The following is a 12431-nucleotide window of genomic DNA, read 5'->3' as shown; positions in this document are numbered from 1 at the left end:
GTATAAAAGCAAGCCAACGCGTTGTAAACGATTTTCCCAGCAAGTTTTCTTTTTATTTTCCTAACAAGTATTAGCGTTGCCTGACTGGCATTGTTGTTCTGTTGTTTATAGTCTTTATTTGATGCCTTTCACTTTCAAAAAAAAAAAAATAGGTATTTAAAAATGCTGAATGACTGCTTTTTGAACAGAAAATTATAACAGCATAAGAGGTAGCAGATAATAGATAATAAATAATAAAAATAGACAATAGATAATAGCTAATAAATAATAGGTGATAGATAACAGATAATATATATTAGATGATGGATGGTATATAATAGGTAATAGATACTAGATACTAGATAATTGACAATAGATAATAGATAAAATAAAGATAATAGATAAAAGACAATAGATAATAAACAATAGATAATATATAATAGGTAATAGATAATCAATAATAGATAAAGATAATAGAAAATAGATAAAAATAATAAAAATGGACAATAGATAATAGATAATCAATAATAGATAATATATAATAGATAATAAATAATAAGAAATAGGCAATAGATAATAGACAATAGACAATAAATAATAGGTAGTAGATAATAGCTAATAAATAATAGGTGATAGATACTAGATAATATATAACAGATGATAGATGGTATATAAAAGATAATAGATACTATATAATTGACAATAGATAATAGATAAAATTTTAAGATACTAGATAATAGATAGTAGATACTAGATAAAAGACGACAGATAATAGACAGTAGATAATATATAATCAATAACAGATAATATATAATAGATAATATATATTAGATAATAAATAATAGAAAATAGACAATAGATAATAGATAATAAATAATAGGTAGTAGATAATATATAATAGATGGTTTATAATAGATTCTGGATAATATATAGTGAATTGTAGCTAACAGATGACAAATAAAATATAATAGTTAACTGATAGTAGATAATAGATAATGGACAATATATAATAGATAAAAGATACTATATAGTATATAATAAATAACAGATAATAGATAATAGATAACTGGTAACAGATAAAAGGTAATAGACAATATATAATAGATAATAGAAAATAGATAATTTATAATAGATACTAGATAATATATAATATACATATGTATAATAGATAATAAATAATTATAAAATTATCGTCGTTAAAACCATTTAAACAGTCTCATGTATATACATACATATGTATATATTCATGAACACACATGCATACACAAATACAAGAGCAGTGTTGTAAAAAATTATGCAATAAGGAAATACATTCGCATGTTCAAAGTAGCAAAGTTTTTATTGGTGTGATCCATTTTTTTACGCTTACTTCACTATTTTCTCAAGTGCGGAATGCCAGAAATAAGCCATAAGTTGCATTTCCAAATGCTTCACAAATTTCATTTCGCACCACCCTAATGTAGGTAAAAATCAAGAAAATCCTGTTGTAAGCGTAACAAATTGTCTATTTAACAAAGCCTTTTGTAGTGACCGAATATCCGCGGTGCGCAGATTACGCATGCGGGCAATTCGTTACCTTGCACTTGTAATAACAGCACAGCGAACGTAGCCACACCAGTAAACGCACGCACATTGGTGGAGATATTTGTTCATTAGTGATAATTAATGTTCACTTTCTGGTTTTTTATTCAATTTCTTTGCTTTGGTTTTTCTTTCTCTGATCTCCTGCTTTTCAATTGCCTATCTTTAGCCAAATGTATATAATTGTTTGTTTATCTGTTTGCTGCCGTTAAACGCATTTAGACGAGTTGATGAGTTGTTGTTTTGTCACTTTATCATGTACCGTAAAAAATATTAACTCCTTAATCAATCAAAGATTTATAATCGAATGAACTCTTTTATTATTTGTAAAGAAAAGAAGCCAGTTGAAAAGACATGAACTGAGTGAGTGGCTCTTATTTCATACCTGTAGTTTTTCATAGGTCTTATAGCTGTTGGACACAGCAGTAATTAAGTAGTAGAGGAATCATCACAAAGGAGTCAGCAATTAGCTCAGGGTTGAAGCTCAGTATGTCCAGTATCGGTACTATAATAAATATTCAATCCCTCGGTCAACTCAAATTCATACATCAAATGGTGGCAGTCCTGATTTGAGACTCTTTTAGACATGTTTGGGCTTTGGTTTTTATTTCATCGTTTTTTAGCTTAACCTTTTTATTTTCAAACTACGTAGACCACTTCGCTGTGGCGCATTTTCTATCCTCTAACTGCCATACATGTTACATATAGACTGATATTCATTTATATACATAATCATTAGAGCGGGTCAAATTGTTTGCCCATCAGGAGTATAGATAAAACGTTATCTACAGATGATTCTAAGAAAAATTGCTGAAGACACCAGTCTAAGTTCGATATTGAGGCCCCGACTTTTGCAAAATAGATATTTTGCATTTGAATGTAGGGTTTGACCAAAAAATCTTCATAGCTTTTGATAGAATTATAGGAAAAATATCATATTGGGCTTACTTGAAAGGTATTTTACGTACATTTCAGAATCTGTATTAATATCTATAGTGTTTTGCAATTTTAGTAGAGATATCAGGCTTAAATTATGAGAAATTTGCCTAAAATTAACTTTCAACTACTATATTATCATTTTTGACAATTTTCTATGGAAACATTTTTTTTTTCTTCACAGCTAAAATAAGTTCAGAACATTTCCAACAACTTTCATTCAGAAAATTTTTCTTTTTTCGAATTCGTTTTAGTAGAAAAAAATGTTTGCTTACCTATTACTTGAAAATATAGGTTTTTTTTGAAAATTTTTTTCTACTAAAACGAATTCGAAAAAAGAAAAACTGTCCGATTGAAAGTTGTTGGAAATGTTCTGAACTTATTTTAGCTGTAAAAAAAAAATTCCATAAGAAATTTGTTAAAAATGATAATATAGTAGTTAAAAGTTCATTTTAGGCTAATTTCTCATAATTTAACACTATAGATATTAATACAGATTATGAAATGTACGTAAAATACCTTTAAAGTAAGCCCAATATGATATTTTTCCTATAACTCTATCAGAAGCTATGAAGATTTTTTGGCCAAACCCTACATTCAAATGCAAAATATCTAGTTTGCAAAAGTCGGGACCTCGAAATCGTACTTAGAACTATGGTGTCTTCAGGAATTTTTCTTAGAATCATCTGTAGATAACGTTTTTGCTATACTGCTGATGGCAAAAATCCATCCATACAATTTGACCCGCTCTAATAAGCATATTTGGGCCTGTGAATTATGTTTGAGGAACATTTTCATGTCACCAAATAGACATACAAACATACAAATCTGTAAATTTTTTCTTCTTATAATCCGCTGAAAAAAATGGTTCCGTCCAGCTCATAGCAGACTCAGCAAACTTTGGCCTGCTATACCATTGGCTTGCGGCTATTCTAAAAAGATTTCCTCTTTCGGCCTGCATTTGCCTCTCTTATTCAGTCTCCCACGCCCTTTTATCGCCTCTCCTTACTTCGGTGCTCCCTTCGTTCTATCTTTCCCGCTACCACTCACCCCCCCCCCCCCCCCCCCCCTTCATTTTAAGCTGTGGGTCTAGTAAAGAGCATGAGAACTTCCACTTTTACACAATTGTATACAACTCGATGTCTACGGCACATATACCCAATTACTAAACCAATCGCCTACTTTAATTCTTAATTGAGCAAGGAGCTAACGTTTAAGCAGAAAGCGTATCAATCCTGAATTGTTTTTGGGACACAATGAAGCAAGCCAAGAGCCTCAGTTCTCAACGACAACAGGCACCCCCAGCGGGTTAGGGGGTAGAATATACCAGCGGTAGGTATGCCTGTCGTAAGAGGCGATAAAATACCAAATAGATTCAAAGGGTTTCCAGCGCAATATATAGCTTCTCCAAACCCAATTGTCAACCTCACATTTCCGTAGCGAACCCTGTTTCATTAACAGCCGAGGCTCTGGCGACCCGAACTCCTCATGGATCTTGGGGGTGAGAGGGCGGTATGACCTAGAAGGTCCCATGGGGTCATATCAAATCGTTCCCGAGTTGGTCGGGCTTGGTACCGGAATGTACGGGATCTGCATCCGACAAAGGACTATCAATATCAATAACCCTCCCCAAGGCCTTCGTGGAGTGTCCTTATCGCTACAACAACAACGACAAGTACGACAAAAACTCACCAGAAATATTCTGAGAGAGAAGTAGAAGTGGAACAAAGTATTCGACAAGACGTACCGAAACCCACCCAAGCATCAGAGCAGAGTTCTTGTTATGTTCAATCATATGGCAGCATCAACTTTAGATGCGCATTAGCTAGATCTAACATACAATGGTCTTTACATTGTCATCGAGGTATTGAACTTGTATCGTGGAGGGCCGACCATATGAAGCTACTTCTTGAGATAGCAATGACACATGATGATTGTGGTGACAAATCACCTAGAAAATTTAGAAGAAATTGTTTAAGATGCTTTGCAAAATAATACAACGAAAATTAGAGCTTGTCGAAAGCACAGCTGGAAAGTACAAACCGCTAATTCGACTAATCTTTACTCACAGTTCATTGGTATGCGGGAAAACAAACGAGATAAGCTTCACAGTATTTGACTGTGGTTCCGCTTACGACCACGCAGCCGTTTGAGTCTTTGGATCAGTGGCGTCCTGCAGGCGGTCGCTATTCTAAAGTACATATGTGCAAGAATTAAGAAAATCTGTATTCCATATTACAGGCTTCAATTTCTCTATGAACAACTGTGTGGAGGAAAGCTAGAATTTTAAAAACCTATTGTAGATTGTTCTCGTTAATCCTGGCAGTCAGCCCAAAACCGCTTTTTTTTAAGAAACTGGTTTAAAAACGCCCGATAGCAGGATTTCTTTCAAGAACGTCTAATCATAAATTCGAATACCAAATAATGCTTGTTACTGTGCAACCATGGTTCGGTTCAACTATATGATTAGCTCATCTCTACATCAACAACATACCTTTACTCAGATTGTCAAAATCTCCGTGTTGGTGTTAGGCGAATAGAATGGAATGGAAACATAAAACCTTGCAATTATTGTGTGTTGTAAGAAAATATTAACAATGTGTTGGTTGCCATTTATGTTTGCCATCTCCTTTTGACAATCCAAAATCTAGTGAAAAAAATAAAATTAGCTGATGAGATGAGCCATCCATATAGTTGAGCCATGCTGTGCAACAGGCTTCACTTTTCTCCTTGTCGTTAAGTATGTTCTTTTGCTTGCCTGTAGTTGTCCAAACTTGCCTAAGCGCGGTTTTTTGGTGTTATTAAGGAGGAGGTAATAAAACAATCATAGGTTAAGCGCCAAATACACGACACGAACATTTCCGTGAACATTCCGCAATCTTGTTCGCAGCTTTGGCCATACACCATACGAACTTTTGGCCGAACATTAGTTCTCTTTCAGACAGCGATGAATACGGACAACAATTGTGCTGCAGCAATATTGCTCGCTTTTTCGATTAAAGTCGCATAATCATTATTCTTTTTAATTCTATTACAATAATCTTTGCTTTTTACTTGCCACAATGATGGCAAAGATTTATACATTTCAATAAATTCACTCAGAAATTTTTTATTGTCCATTTTACTTTTCCGCGCACGTCTGTTCCGTTCAGAAATTACTACGATTATGAGCTATTTCGCCATACACGCACTAACAGTTCGCGCAAATGTTCACCAAAAATTAAAATATTTTGATTTTTGGCGAAAATTTGCGCGAACTGGCAAACACCACCATACACGACAGAAAAGGTCGCAGAAACATGACATAACGGGAATGTTCGCGGAAATGTTCGTGTCGTGTATTTGGCGCTTTACTTCGAAGTCAACATGCCATCAACAGGATATTGATATCTGTCGTGTTCACTTTCAGTACAGGGTAACCTACATATATTTATACGGAACTCTACGAAGTCGAAAAAAAAATTCTATTGTCACCCTGTTTTTTTTATAAATTTGTGTATAACCTCGAAATGAACCTTTCTATCGAATTGAATATGATTAGTTAATTTGATGCTCCAGAGATTTAAAAGGAAAGGCATCTTCCATTGTATTTATGTACATAATTTATTTATTAATTATACCAAATGGAAAATATGCAAGAATAGCAATAAACAGCGTGCATGCTATAGAATTGCATTTATAAAATTGTTTATTTTATTTTTTTATCTCTCAAAAAACTTCCGTATTTGTTATGCAGTCGCTGATTTACTTTCTGTCAAGCCGCCAATTTAAATTGACATATATTACCTTTTTCATTTTACCAACATTTATTTTTACGTTTTCAAGACACAAATTAGTGCACATAAACAAACTTGCAATTGCGCTAGATAACGGTGCATAAATATATGTACGTTATGTATACATAAAATTTGCATATAAACAACTGTACCTCTGTAATAAAATATTGGCGCCCAAAAATGTTTGATTTTTTTTTTTGTTTGCAGTAAATGAATTGCGATCTTTATCTTGGCTTTTCTAGACCTGTACAAGGTGAAACAAAAGTCATTAGCCTGAAAGATGAATCTTATTGGACGATTAAGCTTATCAACGAAAATCGCCTAATGAACCAAACGCTGCCAAGCATCACCTACCCCCTCCAAATCAAACTACTTTAGTTACGTCATAAAAGTTGACTAAACTTCCGGTTGCTGTTTTGAGTACTCTCGAATACTCAAATGTCAATAAGTTCTGTTTCTTTTTTTGCCCTCCTTATGGAATATCGTATCTGGATAGGAATTCTTGTTCCGTGAAATGATGAAATGGAAAAAAGATCCAAACAAAAAGTTCCTCCAATAGATGAACATGTTTTTTCACTTCATCGTTTCACATAACAAGAATTTGTCACCTGGTGTGAAGCCTTTAAGTCAGTGAGCAATTATATTGTTCTTAACTGCCCTTCCTGCCTTGAGAAGAATGAGAAGGCGGATCATTTTTTATGCGTTTTCCGACTAACGCAGATCATAAACAACAAATCTAGTCCCATTTCGCTTGTTTTCTCTAAAGAAGTCTTTGTTATGTCACATCTCTAATCTGTAGCCAACCCGAGTCTCGCTACGCGAAACTTTCTGAGTGAGGGAAATTGTTTTCATGACATAAAAGCTAATCGCTGGAATTTAATGTGCTGCATGACATTGATGTCTACGTTAATCTCGTACAAAACAGCATAGCACCTTTCTTCACACTTTCTCGAAAATTCTAGTTCAAAATCTTTGGAAGAACTTATCCATCGAATATACCATGGTGCAAGGAAGGAAGGACGTGGTCATATCGATACCGACTGGCTACTTTCTTGCAACCTCTGGTTGTTGCCTTTATCTCTATAAATGTTTGTTACTGCCAACCAGCTGCTGTCGACCACCGGTCATCATATCATAAAAGTACCTACGACAATATCCACTCCCTATATCTTCCTACTCCGCCGAATATCCATTTCTTTCGCTTTCCCCTACACTTGCTACGGAATGCTGCTAACGTTTACCAACTAAGTACTATGTTTTTATTCAATGGGGATATATTGGACCTTTACTTGAGACCTCATTTGAGACTCAAACCACCACAATTACAAATACAAAGCCGCAACCGAAACTGAATATCATCCTGCACTGGATATCTACTAATGTCTGGAAGAACGATCGAAGTTAACATTAAAAAAACTGTTCGACCCTACTAATTGCAGTTAGTACTGGAACAATATAGATGCCTCTAAACCCACTATCTCAATGGTCTTGCATTTGTGAAAGCAGTGCGCTTTCTCAGCCTAATTCTAGGCGTAATTCGGACGTATATGATGAACTACTCTCTGCCCGTTCTTTGCTAGTTTCACTACAACGATGGGGTCGACGTAGCCTCTTTATCAACACAAGTCTAACACTACACCTATGCTGCTTTACCTTAGCCACTGTAATAAACGCAAGCCCGATGTACAGCTTACGTTACCTCGTTCGCCTTATATTGGTAGATATGTGTGCGTGTACGTTTATATGTTTTCTTATTCCTATTGATGCCACATTTCACCATTTCGCGACTGACAGCAAACAAGCAGGCAGTCGGCTGTCAGTAGTTAGTCGACAGTTGTTAGTCTAGTAGTCTGTTGTTGTCGTTAACAATCCTTTTAACGTTTCATAATTCGGTTATTGTAATTAAAATGTTAGCGTGTTATACCCACAATTAATAATTTATGCAATTTCGGTACGTAATAGATAGACGGCCATCTGTTAAATGGGTGGTATATGTTGTGCTATTTTTTTAAGCTTTATATCTATCTCCCAAAAACAAAATAAAATACTAGAAAAAAATTATAGCAAAAAAACTTTCAAGTAAAAGTTCGTTTGTGAAGCTGTCTAGATCTCCCTTTGTCTGGTATCAACGCATCTTAAAGAGCAGACTCATAGAAAACGGTTAGCCGTCTCATTTTCCTCAAGGTAGGAAGGACTGATTGTAGCGGGATTACAGTCATGTGTTTACACTTTGTGGTATGGTCTTTCAGCAAGTTGTCCGTAAGCTCTTCTACTTATTGTGAGCAGACACCTTTCTAGGAGTAGACCTCGTAACACCGCCTTTCAGAACCCCGACAATTTTCAGAAATCTGTAGAACATGCAATCCAGATAGACCAAAATATATAAAATTCTCTTGGTCTGAATTTATGCGTGCGTAAGTCGAGATTTTTATATATACCCCAGTCCAGACCTGTCTGACATATTTACAAGGTTTATAGCTATAGCTTCGTTGATCCTAATAATCGATTTCCAAGAGCTGCCGTGTAGATCACAATCCAGAGTTTACTAAAGACGTGATGGCAATATGATTTAGCCGCAACTTCCTATGACGCATATGTTTTTAAGTATTGAGCCAGCGCCTTAAGTACAGTTTGGCCTTTGGTGCAAACCCGTGAACATCTGCCCTTTCGCCTATTCTACCAAACACAGTCCAAGACCGTGGTAATCGCCAATACAGGACAAAATTGAAGATCGTCATCATTATTTTGTAACTGTCAATAATGATTCCTGACTAGGCAAAGCCGGTGTGGAAATACAGAGCCATGCATCTCTACTAGCCGAAAACTCTCTTATCGTCGATTCAACCCAAAGGTTTAAGCATTAAACTGTCCAGCTCAGCTTCACCTTCAAATTCGTGCTGCATCGTATAAAATTCAAATATGAAAACAAATTTTTTTAAGTGTACACAACACAGTACCTTTCTCTTCATATAAATTTCATGCGAAAAAATTCCAGTATTTCAGATATTCACAAAACATTTTTTGCGTGCAATGGAATTGCATATTTAAACATATTACCTAAATTAAAGGAAGTCGCTTATCTCGAAAATGGGATAAGTAGATTGTCAACTATTTACTTAGGCAAAAGTTTTAGGGAAATTTAAAAGGAAAGGTGATGGAAGGAGAATCATAATGATGAAAGGTGAAGACGGATACGTAGATGTGGACGAAGGCAAACATGAACACTAACCTCAACGTGTTAAGGACTATCATTTCATCGCAATTGACGTTCCGTAAGTCAGAGCCAAAGACTGATGATTTTGCTACTCCGTATGGGACTGTAAGTCTCTGCGAACCTTATGAGTTTTGGTATGTATATGAGATTATGGTCTCTTAGATAGCTGCTCCGACGAGCTTTACGCTGAATTTATTTTCCCAGCCAACGAGAAAAACTTTTTTTAACTACTTGTGACTTTTAGATGTTGCGCTTTTCCAGGACCTTCCGTAAACCACCACGCCACGGCAGCCGCCCTTGTGAGCTACGTTCCCAAATTTTCAAATTTGAAAAGTAGACTTAGTTCATTTACAATATCAACATTCATATTTATTAGGCCGGGTCGATTTGTGGGGAGGCAAAAAAGTCGCACATTGCTCTGCGAAAATCATATTCTAGGGATCAAAATAAGAAACTTTGTCGAAGGAACCAAAAAATCGCCGGTTTTGTTGCACTTTAAATGAAAAAATCAGCACAAACATATCCATACCAACTGAAAAGAGGTGCACCACTGCATATACGTAACATTTTATTATTACGTATAAACAAATAAAAAAAAATGCAATAAAATAATTTGAAATGTTTGTATGGTGAACCCCCAGGGGGTTCCAGGGGGTGTGCCACTGGCATTGGTGGGTCGGGCCTCCAAAGTTAGTGGGGGTCGGTCACACATTTGGACTCGATTGGAGCACTCTAAATGGGTCAAAGTGGGATTTTTCAAAATTTGCCCCTACCCAAAAGTTCGACCCAAAATGGGGGACACCAGAATTCGTTTTAGAGGTATGGTGCCTTCGGCAAAGTTTCTTATTTTGATCCCTAGAATACGATTTTCACAGAGCAATGAGCGATTTTTAAATCGACCCGCCCTAATATTTATGTATCCACCATCACACTTGATTTATTTCGAAAATCGACGGACAAAAGAAAATAACAACTAAAAGCATAAATCAAGCCGTAACGTTGTTATCAGTTCAATTACCGTTATTTTTATTATGGTAATTACTTAAATCACATGTAAGCTGAGCTTGCAGTGTGAGGTAATAAACGAAAACATTCGAAATGTTGGAAATTGTTCAATTAACTTTATTTCCTCCTTTAATTTGATTCATAAAACTTAGTTACAGCTTTTAATCAGTTTCGATTTCGCAAAGCATAGATTCCAACATTGCTTAATTAATTTCAATAAACTTCGCCAAGTGCTACCCAACTGCAGGTGTGAATATTGGAAATAGGTCAATTGCTGTCGGCACATGGTAAAGAAAGGACACATGAGTGTTTTGATAGCTGACTCCTGATGTCAGCGGTATTGTATCAAAGTAGGAGCTGTATAAGCTTTACGCGGATATGAAAAGAGTGCAACGAATAAAAGTCCAAAGTCTTCTCTGGCGAGGTCATATTATGATCTCATATCATATTATGCTAGACCTCCACTTCATTGAGAAAGACGAATTCATCAATTTCGTTGCTCTGAATCGGTGTCAGATATCAGAAATCTTCAGGAAGACACTCAAAAAAGCTCAGAGGGTTCTTGAAACAACTTCTGTGAAAATATAGCTTAAAGTCGAGAGAGGGGTGGGATGACCTGGACGGTTTAACGTGATCGTGTCAAATCGTACTCTTCTACATTTCGCGACAAAGCGTCCTATGTAAATCCGGCCCAGGTGGCTTTTTAGATTCCTCATATGATCGACCGAAAGGCTGCTTTTCGTGAGTCGCTTTTCGCATAGATTTTTTAACGTTCAATCAAAAAAAATTACAAGCTGATCTATGATTGAACACCAAATATTGGAACATCGAATGTTTTCTTAAGCCCACCGCTACCAAGACTCCATTCCTGATCATTGATGCAATCTTTCATTGCCTTATAAAATACAATGTACCTCAATGGAAAATACATCAAAAGTCAATATGGGGTTACGCAGACAATTGGCATACACGTACATACGTTTATGTGTATGTATATCATTGGCTTACAGCGCATGCGCACCTAACATAAATGGATAGTCGTAAACTCGTATGTAGGGTAATACGTAGAGCGCATGTTGATTCGTTTCCTCAAAGCCTCGACTGGAACTCACATTCAAGTTAGCAGTTGAACGCGTTTTGTTTAGTTATACAAATGGTAACACTTACACACTTCCGTTAGTTTGTATGTATGACATTGATATTATATATTTTTTCGTTCATCGATAGACCACAGTGTCGGTAAAGATTCCACAATGTGGGTCTGGGCCATTCTTAGAAAGCATGCAACCAGAAAAGAACGTTCTATCTCTTCCGTTATCTACATTCACAGTTTTTGTTGCTTTTTTACGGTTCAACATTTACAATTGTATTTATTTACATTCTGAACCCTTCTCAGTTTGTATTATGCCTAAAAGTTCCCATCAAAGCCGTCTTCGGCTTGAAACAAGTGAAGTAACAAGGAAATTGCTGTTGTATGAGTAATAATACTGCAATTCATCCAAATATGAGTGTCACAACTTTATTACCTGATCTCACGAGGTAACACTAAAATTATGTATCTGGTTTGAATCTGCTAACCACACTCGGAAGTGTGAACGGGCTCCGTCTGCTTGTTCAAGGCAATTTTGATCAAGAGTTATTTATTCCACTTTTGAATTTAAACAAATCTTTCTTAACTTACTTGCATTCCTTTGAAGGTAGAACATAAACTTCATCGGTTGTATCCTTGCTTCCAAATTGTAAATAAACCTATGTATATGTTACCACTTTTCAAATCTCTTTATTTGGATTCTGCATAATGACTTTTAGTTATGAACTAACATTCATTTTCCGCACCTTTTAGGCCAGCTTTTCCAATATTGTTGTCTTCCACATAGCGCTTTTAAAACAGTTTCTGGGCTCTGTTAAATCTCCTATTGGTATGTCAATATTTTAGTATT

Source organism: Eurosta solidaginis, chromosome 4, assembly GCF_040869045.1.
Source record: "Eurosta solidaginis isolate ZX-2024a chromosome 4, ASM4086904v1, whole genome shotgun sequence".
NCBI lineage: Eukaryota > Metazoa > Arthropoda > Insecta > Diptera > Tephritidae > Eurosta > Eurosta solidaginis.
Note: the sequence above shows the minus strand (reverse complement) of the source record.